Raw genomic sequence first — 11,736 nt, 5'->3', positions numbered from 1 at the left:
AGATACTAGGACTTACCGGGATTAAATTGACAGAAATGGGTAATTCTGACATGTACCTTGCAAACTAGTGTTAAATGGAAACCGTGCTGTAATTCCTGTTCAATATATTGTTGGTAAATGTCCACTGTGTTGTGATTCAGTTGGAACTGTCAGAATGTGTATACTATTTAATAGTGTTTGTGGAACTGAAGTGTCTTAAATGTGGCATGAAAATGTTATTTAAAAAAAATAGATTTGTTTTCTATTTTTGAACACCTCTAACCAGAGGGATCATGGGCCAATAAGTGCAATATTTAACGACTTATTCAGTGTATATAAACTTGTGTGGAAGAGAGAAGTGTTGTGGATGTGTGAAATTCCTGCTGCTAGTTGAAGACTGTGTGGCTTATTTAAACAATTTCTAGTAGCTGTTTTAAGTGTCCGATAGTCACGTTTATATCGTATAAATGCTTTTAACAGTGTCGTACAAGAATATTCTATTCCTGATTCTGTTAAATTAATTATTTTTCCTATATGAGATGATTATAAAAAAACAACGACATATCCATATGTTTCCTTGCAAGTGCATGTCAATTTTACTTCTAGAACTGTGTCTTTAAAAACAAAAACACCAAAAGATTATGCTATAAATAAAACAATGAAGAAACTTATTTTCAGTCAAAAGATCTTAGGTGTTTCTCAGTTTGTGCACATTTTAGAGGCATGTTCTATAAAAATGCATCATGTAGTAGACTGACTCCCATTTCTTCTCAGTGGTCATTAGTTGTAGACTCTGCCAGGTTAGGTCACCATAATGGAATGTATGTTCTAGATATCTCTACATTCTAGAATACAGGCATCATAGCTCAGGCCACAGTAATAACTTTAATGCTAAGGAGACACATGGCAATGTTTCCCTTGCTTCGACATCAGTGTGTGCTGGGATGGGGGACAGAGAAGGGTGCAACCTCCTGCATTGGGGGCCTAAATTGGGCAGCTATACAAGACCACTGCAGAAAAGAGGGCCGGTACATCTGATGGCTCTTTCACGAGACAGATAATTGTTTGTAAATCTACAAGGATATGCAGTTGGGAACATAGGTCCTTGTGGGCTCCTGGCACATGCTTTACACATGTGTGCAAATACATCTCCCCCTCAAACATTACAACGTTCACCGGTGGGTATAGGAAAGTACGTTGCGCCCTCCTTTGGTTCTCTGTTCTGGAGGGCTGTCCGAAAACAGTCTTCTGTTTGAAGCTGTCATCTCTTAGAGGTCCAGATCTAGTTTAAAGATAAAGAACCACAGAGGAGGGAGAGCAGGAGCCATGAAGTTGTCCTTCAACTGCTAATACTGCAGCAAATACACAATTCACAGGGTGTCTTTTCCACTATAGTGTGATGTACACTACTGTATTTCTAAATTATAGTCATTATTTCTAAATTTACATATATACATATACCACATGCACTTTTTTAAATGCAAAGGTGCCCTCTTCCCCTCCCCTTTTTTTTCTTCTTTGGTGACACAAAGCCTCATTTTTAGCAATGCTTAACTGGGTCACTCTATTGGAAGGGTGGTCTTGCACATGAAATGCAAGCCTCTGGAAAGCACACAGAGGTTTAGCAATGGGAGCCTAAGCATGCCTTCCTCAGAAATAAGTGGCACTGAGCTCCATAGGATTTACTCCCTAGTAAACCTGCATTTTTATGAGAGCCCCACAGTGTGAGCCTGTGCATGTTTCCTCAGAAGTGATTCCCATGGTACTTAAGGGGACTTAGTCCCCAGTACGTTTGCATAGGATTGCTGCCTAATCTACTTGTTTACAGGGCTGGCCCAATACATTTTGGTGCTAGAGACAAAAGCAAACCAGACTGACAGCAGGACAGCATCGCCCTCCACACCTGAGGGTGAGGAACTTGAGCAAGCCATATGACCCCATACCCCCCCCCCGACCCACAATATTTGCTGCCTCATTGTGTCCTGCTAATGGCCATGATACCAGCTTCTAAGCAACTGCAGGGAAGTATCTAAAAATGCAGTCATTTTCCAGTAGTTTGAGGTCTGGTTCATGTGTTACAAAAAAAAGAACAACACCCATAGGAGATTGTTCACTGTCTAGCCTAGGGGCAAGGGATTCCTTTGGATTCAGGTAGGCTATACAACACTGATTAGAAGGATCTATGTAGAGGTATTTCACAGACTGGGGAACAAATCACTGGTTGTGGGAGGGTGGTTCTATTTACTTCATTTTAAAACAGATTTGCGGGGGGGGGGGGTGTCTGAATTTGATCAGAAAATTCCACCTAGGGGAGGGGACGTTTAACACTTTCTCCACTGCTGTTTCCCAGCTCTAAATTGCCCCTCCCTGCACAGCTGCTGTTAGTTCTAGGAGTGGGGAGAACATTGACCCAGCAGTTGGTGACAGTATTCCCTCTCCTGAGAGTGAATAGAGTTAGTTAGAAGAGCTATTCAGATTGGGAAAATTGCACAGGGTGAAAACAGTTCAACACACACCCCCCCCCTCCAGCACACCCATGCTGCATACAAACATGCAACTGCTTGCACCTATTTTAAATGTGGGGGTTTGTTCCCCACCCCCAAAGAACAGAAAACATCAGCCAACTCAGTCATGGATCTCCCACTTAACATCTAGTTTGACTCGGAGACTTTGCAACCCTGTTTCTGGACCTTTAGATAGCAGGTGGGGTTTTTCATGACAGAATGCACCTCCACACACATGCAAATTCCCTGCAAATTGCAAAGTAGATTCTCAAGAAGAAATCTAAATGAGAACCATTCTGTGTGGAATCTAGTTTTCCATATGTGGGGATTTAGGGGAAACAGACTGCACCCTCAGGTGGTCCAGTCCAGAAAATGATTTGGCACTTCTGATGTTTGGATAAAGTAGGGCATGGTTACTAGAAAACTGAATGATACAGGGAGTTTTCCCCCATTGTTTTCACCTTTCCTAACACACACACTTGTCTGGAATAGGGCGGCGGAAGTATCTCGTCATAACCTAGAAGACACAGGCCCATTGTACTAAATTGTTAGGAATCACAGGAGAATGAACTACACTAGAAAGGAGAGAAGAGGGTCTATGGGCAGATTTGTACCATACTAAAGCATATCCAACTCACATTTAAAGCACATGACTTCCCCCAAATAACCCTGGGACCTGTAGTGTGATATGGGTATTAGGAATTGTTAAGTCTCTGTGGAGGAACTACAGTTCCCAGGATACTTTGGGGGGAAGTCATGTGCTTTAAATGCTGTGGAACTCCCCTTATAAACCCTGCTTTACTAAAGAGATATGAAACTTGTGTTGACTCTTCAAGTGTTCACTTCTACACAACCGCAGTCACATGGTGGGGGGGGGGACAGGGCTGTGCCAGCAGGCGCTGGTGGAAAATGGGGTCCAAAACATTGAGGAGTGGGGCACTGAGTGATGAACCCTTTTAAATCAAGGTTTTACAAATCCATAAAACAAACACCCAAATATGGCTATCATCAAAGTAATCCGAGGACTTCCCCATGCCATGCTACAGTTACTTTGGACATGAATCCCATTGAAACCAATGAATAAGCCGTGCATAATTTAACGCTGCAATCCTTCAACACTTACAGAGAGGCACATAAAATGTTAGTCAAATACCAAAAACGAATGCGTGACTTTTCCTCAGTCAGCTTGTAAACTGAACAGTAGGTATGTCGCTCAGTGGCAGAGCTCATGCTTTGCGCGCAAAAGGAGATCCCTGGCATCTCCATAGCTCAGTTGGTAAAGCAACAGACTCTTCATCTCAGGGTTGTGAGTTCAAGCCCTATGTTGGGCTTGCAGGGGGTTGGACTAGATGACCCCCGTGGTCCCTTCCAACTCTACAATTCTATGACTCCAGAAAAAGACTCCTGCCTGGAGAACAAATGCCAGTTAGTGTAAACATTATTGAACTAAAAAAATTCCTTCCAGTAGCACCTTAAAGACCAACTAAGTTAGTTCTTGGTATGAGCTTTCGTGTGCATGCACACTTATTCAGATACACTGTATCTGAAGAAGTGTGCATGCACACGAAAGCTCATACCAAGAACTAACTTAGTTGGTCTTTAAGGTGCTACTGGAAGGAATTTTTTTATTTTGACTATGGCAGACCAACACGGCTACCTATCTACTACATTATTGAACTAGATGGGCTGATCCTGGATAAACTTATCAAACATCCAGGGAAACTGCTGGAAGCCCATTCATCTCACCCTGTATTGATTGCACTTCTTGAAAAAAAAGTTTCTTGTGCTGCTGGGTGATCTGTGTTGTGGCAAATCTCCTTTATTATGCCCACAGGACTTCGTGTTCAGGTGTGTGATGTGCCAGTATTACCCATGTGCAGACTTCTTAATTCTATGTGGAAGTAAACCCTACATGTCAGTCATTGGACATTTTCATTGATACGCGTTCTGTATAACGAGTGCACTTGTCTTATTTTGTCAAATCTGTAAACATAATAAATATTTCAGAGACTTTACTCATGAATTAAAGACGCGTTGAGGTAATTTTCTACTAATCTCTGCAAGCAAACTGACACACTGCAACCCAATGAGGAGAGGAAAGAGTGTGCGGACTGATGCATGCCAGTGTGTTTTGAGGCGCTCCTCCAATCCTGGGACAGCCAGGTCATCAAACAGCATTGCTGGTGCATGCTTTACGTATTTTTCTTAACACATCTGAAGTTCACCAGGACCATCATGTCACCCTGTGGGTCAAGGGAACAGCTGGCCTGTTTGTGGCTAGGCCATGCAACTCCCGCAGCAAATAGGAAGGTGCTGCCCTCAAGTCGAAACGAGCAGTTAACAGCTTCTTCTTTTAAGATGCCTTTTCTCCCTGCAAACAGGTTATATTCTCAAAAGATGTCAGCTTATCAAACATCCAAAAATAAGGAGCACACAACTGTGGTTGTAAAACAACAGCAACATTTTCTGTCAAGCTGTGATGTTCTGAATGCACCCAAGATCCTACAAATCATAACTTCCTCCAGTGCTATTTTTCTAGAGGAAGAGGTGCTGGAACTCACCATAAACACCTCCCTCGCTCTCTTAGAGTAGCAATGGCGCCCACCTGAGAGGTGACGGAACTGAGTTCTGGAAATTTCTGTCTGAAAAAAAAAAAGCCACGACTTCCTAACATTCTGTTATATTTGGGAAAGTTCCATGTCTTTCCTTGCAGGCTGCATGTCAACATGCCAGGTAAAACATCCCCTGTCCTTCCTTAACTTCATTTCTGATTATTCCAGGGGTGACCAATGTGCCGCCCTCAGGCACATAAGCTCCCTCAGGCGTCTTCCCTGTTGCTCACAGGGTCCCTCCCCACTGAAATTACCCTTGAAAGAAACATTAAGTTGTAGGCAACAGAGTAGGTTGTGGTGTGCGCTTGGCTGCACAACTGTTTCTCGGGAAATTTAGGTTTACTGTTAGGGGCAGAAACACCTGCTGCCTTTCTGCCCACCATGAAACTGGTAAATGCAGGGCTTTTTCTGCCAGAACTCAGTTCTGGCACCTCTCAGGTGGGTGCAATTGCCATTATGAGGCATTCACTGTGAGTTCTGACACCTCTTTTTCTAGAAAAATTGCACCGGTTAAATGCTTATGAAAACTACCCACCACCACCAAAGTGTCAGTCCTTATGATTTTTGCTAAAGCAGCCTTCCCCCAACCTGGTACTCTCCAGGTTTTGGACTATAATTCCATCAGCCACAGCCAGCATGACCAAAGTTTAGGGACGATGGGAATTATAGTCCAAAACACCTGGAGAGTACCAGGTTGGGGAGGGCTGGGCAAAAGAAAGAAACCTTTATTTTCTTCATTCTGACAAGGGGAGTTGGTTTGGTATTTATGAGGTTTTTTTAAAAAAAAATATCATTGAGGCTTTAATATTGCTAAATGGAAATCTTAATCAACATTCCTCACTGGTATGCTTACCTAGGTTTTTAATGTAAAAAAAAAAGGAAATGGAAAAAAGCACAATAAGGGCTTATGATATATGCATGCACACCCAATAAAATCTGCATTTACTCAAAGCCTGTTTACTTCTGTTACAGAAAACTGCCCATCTGCAACCAATTCACCCCCCACCATAGATCCCCAGTCGAATTTAAAGATCAGGCATCCATTTGGCTGCCTCTCCATCACGAAAAGTTTCATCTGGTTCTGTTAACATGTGTCTGTTCTTTGTTAAAGGCAAGAAGTGTTTGTTTTTTCCCTACTTCAGAAAGGGGCTAATCGCCTTTGGTTTACGCCCCACCTTGTGTTTTTAAGTTTCTAAAGGACAAAACAAAGCACTTAAATGTTTTCCAGGTTCATTTAGGTTGCCTAAAAGCTTGCTGCTCATTTTTAGCATTGTTCAGCATAACTGCTACACTAAGGGGTACCAATTTTTGGGAACCAGCGGGCACATTTCAAATTCTGAGAGAGCGCTGGGGGGTGCCAGGCACAAAATGGCTGCCAGAGGGCGGGTGGTGGTGGTGGTGGCATAGCACAAAATGGCTGCTACAGGGCTTGGTATAACATAAAATGGCTGCCATGGGGAGTGCAACAGGACATATAATTAAAGAGACAACAAGCCCTGGCAACTTTATTGTTACCATGGGAAGTCAACTATAGTCCTGCTGCTCCCATTTGAGGAGATTACACCACATTGATTACACACAGAGAGAGAGATGCTGTTGCTGTCTAAGAACAACACTATCAGGAAATATAAACAAGGTGGACACATCACATTTACTCTTAATTTCACAGAAGTTGCTTAGAAGACACCTACACATTTTGCCCCATAACTTTCTTTCTAGGAGGGCCATAGACTTCCTTAAAAACAAGGTATGAGTCTGAGGCAGCTGCCCAAAGGCACCAATGATAATGGTACAGTAACCCATCCGCTTACATGGGGGTTTGGCTTCAAGGGTTACGTCTTATATGTGAAAATATTGTATATCAAATGCTTGGAGCAGCCCCATGGTTAGAAGGGGGTAGAGGGAGCGTCCTCAGAGCTTCCAGAGCCTCTGCACTGAGCAGTCCTTGCCCCCACAAGCAAGGCGCAGAGCTTCAAGGCTCTTTTCGTGCTGGTTCCACTTGGGTTACCTGGCATGAAAAGAGTCATAGAATCATAGAATCATAGAATCATAGAGTTGGAAGAGACCACAAGGGCCATCGAGTCCAACCCCCTGCCAAGCAGGAAACACCATCAGAGCACTCCTGACATATGGTTGTCAAGCCTCTGCTTAAAGACCTCCAAAGTAGGAGACTCCACCACACTCCTTGGCAGCAAATTCCACTGTCAAACAGCTCTTACTGTCAGAAAGTTCTTCCTAATGTTTAGGTGGAATCTTCTTTCTTGTAGTTTGGATCCATTGCTCCGTGTCCGCTTCTCTGGAGCAGCAGAAAACAACCTTTCTCCCTCCTCTATGTGACATCCTTTTATATATTTGAAGATGGCTATCATATCACCCCTTAACCTCCTCTTCTCCAGGCTAAACATGCCCAGCTCCCTTAGCCGTTCCTCATAAGGCATCATTTCCAGGCCTTTGACCATTTTGGTTGCCCTCCTCTGGACACGTTCCAGTTTGTCAGTGTCCTTCTTGAATTGTGGTGCCCAGAACTGGACACAGTACTCCAGGTGAGGTCTGACCAGAGCAGAATACAGTGGCACTATTACTTCCCTTGATCTAGATGCTATACTCCTATCTAGAGCTCTTAAGTTCTCTGCCTTGCTTGGGACGTGCACACTTTCAAGCAGTCCACCTTCAACCACATATGGCTGAAATCCTGCACATCAAATGCACGTACAATGGATTACTATGGTGCCCTGGGAGGCACAGAATTCTGTGACCACCCAGCTGCAGGTGACCGCAGGCTCTGTAGTAGCAAAGATCTACCAAGAGGCACGTGCCCTGTGCAATGCTCCTAATCCAGCAACAATAATAAGAGGATGTTCCCATATATGAAAATAAAATCAAATAAAACTGCAAAAAGCCATGACACTTAATGAGCAAGTCCTAACTCATGGGTTAGCAAACTAAGGCCCGTGGGCTGGATCAGGCCCAATTGCCTTCAAGGTCTGGCTGGTGGATGGTCCGGGAATCCATGCAGCTGCCATAGTGTGTGCGCGTGCGTATGCGATGGTTTTGGCGACTCAGCCAGGCTTGGGGGTCAAAAGTGAGGCGGGCAACTGCTGGAGACAAGCCCCTTTTCCGTCCGTCGTGCGCGCACAGCAATCTTTTCTGCCAGGGTGGGGGTTAGGGAAGAGGGGAAAGGAGCCACAGTTTGGATTTCCACCATGGAGCTGCCGGTGACTGACCTCAGGAAGGGCAGTTGCGGTGGCAGGGGCTCAGAGGTGCCTCGGGAGTGATGCCTACCGGTGTCTGTGGCGGCAGTGCTCCCCACCAGAGGAAGCGGGGAGCGCCTGGGTGGCTGCACTCCAAAGCAGTTCTGCGCTCTGCTGGGGAGTCCGCTCATTAGCTACACAGTGCGAGCCATGTAGAGGTAAATGGCCGCTGCTGCCTCCTCTTCTGTCAAATGGGGAAAATAATGTTTTTGCTTGAGCAGCGCTGGCCTGCCTTAGTGTGGCCAGCAGCATTTCCCTTCACCCACACATGCGTACACACTCTCCAGGGCTGACAGGAATGGCACACTTACCTCAGCCCCCCACCCCGCCTTATGAGAGAAATAATAATTGTCAATGTGTAAAACGCAAAGGAAGCAGCATGGGTGTGTGACGGAACACCCTCCCCCCCAAAGAAAATCACATTTAGGCAACGTTGGGGTTGGTACCAATAAGGGTTTTTGCCAAAAATGTGGGTCATAATCATGGCAACATATAGTCCGGCCCCCCACAAGGTCTGAGGGACAGTGGACCGGCCCCCTGCTGAAACAGTCTGCTGACCCCTGTCCTAACTCATATTTTTATTTTCCTGCTGCTATAAGGGGCATTCAATATACAATTCAGACCCATTTATAGGTTCCTGCGCAAAAAGGGCATTGATGTTTTGTACACACCTCCATGCAGGTCAAGTTGTTTCCCTGCTGCTCCTCTTGTAGAGAGTTGAAAATGAAGTGTGTTGGCAGATCAACATTCATATTCATTCAGCTGGTATTGGGCAAAATTACATTGTCTTTCCTTATGCCATCCTGAGCCATTTAACTCTCCCAATCGTCTCCATTGCACTTTTCTTAAATGCAGAAAACTGCACGACTTTTCTTGGAAACCCTGTCTTGATTTGGGATGTTCAGCAAGGGCAGATGGGCTTCCGCATCACCCTTCATTTAAGCTACTAAGTGGAATAGCAAAATAACTAACTGAATTAACTAACTGAATTGGAATACAAAAAAGGGAGGTGTGAGGAGGTCAGGGAAACAAGGAAATGAATGTAAGGTATGGAAAGACTGATGTATTTTTTAAAGTGTTTTTTATCTCTTTTTGTATTTTCTATTTTTTCTTTTATTTTTTCTTTTGTCTTTCTTTTTCTTCTTCTTTTTAATTCATGTAATTCTTTTCTTTGAAACCTTAATAAATATCATTTTTTTAAAAAGGAATAGCAAAATAAGCTGTGTGTTTTCAGTGAAGTACGGTAGTGGACTTTCTGTATTTGCAGTAGGCTGCCCTCTAATGCACATCCGTAGCAAATGCAGCTTATTTCAATATGGCACAGTATTTTGCACCAGCATAACTGCCAGCGTTTGTGCCCATGAAGTCTAATCCTGCAACCACCCTCTCCCCGCAAACACTTCTGCTAAATTCAGGATGTTTACAAATAATCTGTCCATCTTGATTCGGAGACAAGTATTAGAGGTGTTGCTGGGGCTTCTGGAGTCAACTTTCCCAACCTAATTCCAGAATCGGCTTTGCTAGCTCTCTCTCTGTTTTATTGAAAGTACTAAATGCTAGGGAAAGTACAGGCAACTCCCCGCTTATGTGGGGGTTACGTTCTAGGCTCCTGCACGCATGAGTTAAATGGTGTAAAGTGCAGGGCACCCTCTTAAAAGCTTCTAAACACCTGTTTTTTCTTTTCTTTTATACAGTACCTTTGTTTCCAGATTGCCAGAAAGGGCAGGGAGCAGCATGTCCAAGCCCACTGCAATGCAGCTTCCTGCCCAACAGCTGTTGAGTGGGGGATGAGAGCTCCTGTGTGCCATTTTGGAGTCGATAAATTCTTTTTTTTTTTAAGCCTTTTGTTAAGTTGTGGGTGAACATATCAGACGACACAGCAATTCTTCAAACAGCTCTTCTTTATTCACAGGCCAGAACAGAACTGAACTGAAGGGTTCAGTCAGCCTGCTTATATAGAGCTCCAGTACAATGTAACTGTAACAATTTTTTAAACTATCCAATCACTGAACGTCACTTTTGATCCCTTATTTGCATAACTATCTACAGTATCCCCCTGCTGGCCCAGGGTGAGAACTTCAGTGCATAGCACCTTTAAAATCTCTTTGGGGTCTGTGGGGGGTCTTCTCATGAGCCACAAGGACTTTCCAGCTTTCTCCCACCATTTCCAGGCTTGAATTGATCTACTGGCACCACACGTATATGCAGTCACTCATGAGTCAATCATATGTACAGTAAGTGGGAGGATACCTATACACATTGTTCCCGGGTAGCATTAAATCCTTAATTGCACAGAAAGGTATGATCACCCAGCACCTTCCGTTTCATCGAAGAACAACTCCGCTATCCTAATGGCCCTCCTTCTCATCAGTGCTAAGGCTGAAATGTTCCCTCAGCCTCTAATCCTCTTATAAAACCCCACGCCTCTCCAGGTGGTTTGGATTACAATTCTCATCTTCCATGACCACTGGGCACACTGTCTGTGGCTGATGGGAACTGCAGTCTGAAACATCCAACAGGCACCAGGTTGGGGAAGATAGCTGTATAGTATTCTAAGCCTTCAACGCCCAAACAATGTGGACAACAATAGCTGTGCATGAAAAAAAGTCTCAAGAAAGGCAGCCGAATGGATAGGCTGAAGACAATACAGTTAAAGCATAACTCTCTAAATATCATCATAAACAAGGAGCAGCATATGTCAGGGAATATTTTAGAAGCAAGCCCTATTGTTCAGGATATATACTGTACCTGGCAAGTTGTTTGATGGTAATTGCTTTAAGTGAACGCCAGAGGGTGCCTTTGGGTAATACTTCAGGACTGCTGCTTCAGTTTAGAGACACACACAAGCAAAGGGGAATTCAATCAACGAAGTGCGTAGCTGATGAGTTAATCCATCATCGCTGTCTTATGTACCCAGGGGGAGTTTTATGCCAACAGTTCTTGCAGGTGTAGTTAGTTTCCAAGCCGTTCTGTCATTCTAGTGTCTTGTGTTGGACTATCTTCCTAAGTCCACTTACCTTTAGCAGTCAGGAGGTGTTGCAGCCTGGCCATGGCCTTGCCCGCAAACTGGCAGCCAGCTGGGGAGGACTGGCCAGTTGGGCTTGCCCCTGACTGTAGCTTGGGTTAACTCACAGGGGAATTAATTGCAGCCTGCTCAGCCCTCCTCCCCAGCTCGTTGCCGGACCTCCCACCCTGCCAATATATTATTATTATTATTATTATTATTATTATTATTATTATTATTACCCCGCCCATCCATAGCTGTCAACTTTCAGATTTGAAAATAAGGGATCAGCAGCCTCACCTGTCCTGGGGACACTCTACTGGCTATCTAACAATCTGGGATAGCAGCGAGAAGCAGCGGGAAACAGTGCTGGAATAAGGGAATTT

The 11,736-nt window shown here is 44.2% G+C and overlaps 1 long non-coding RNA gene across 1 annotated transcript; it reads left to right on the top strand.

Annotated features, from left to right (window-relative positions):
* The first annotated feature begins 6,473 nt into the window (after positions 1–6,473).
* Positions 6,474–10,181, top strand: LOC308597419. The gene is made up of 2 exons (XR_014012964.1): positions 6,474–6,731; positions 10,041–10,181. It is a non-coding gene; the product is annotated as an uncharacterized lncRNA (long non-coding RNA).
* The last annotated feature ends 1,555 nt before the right edge of the window (positions 10,182–11,736 follow it).

The sequence above is a fragment of the Podarcis bocagei genome, assembly GCF_964188305.1.
Source record: "Podarcis bocagei genome assembly, chromosome: 11".
Lineage (NCBI taxonomy): Eukaryota > Metazoa > Chordata > Lepidosauria > Squamata > Lacertidae > Podarcis > Podarcis bocagei.
This window is presented reverse-complemented; position numbering and strand designations above follow the sequence as displayed.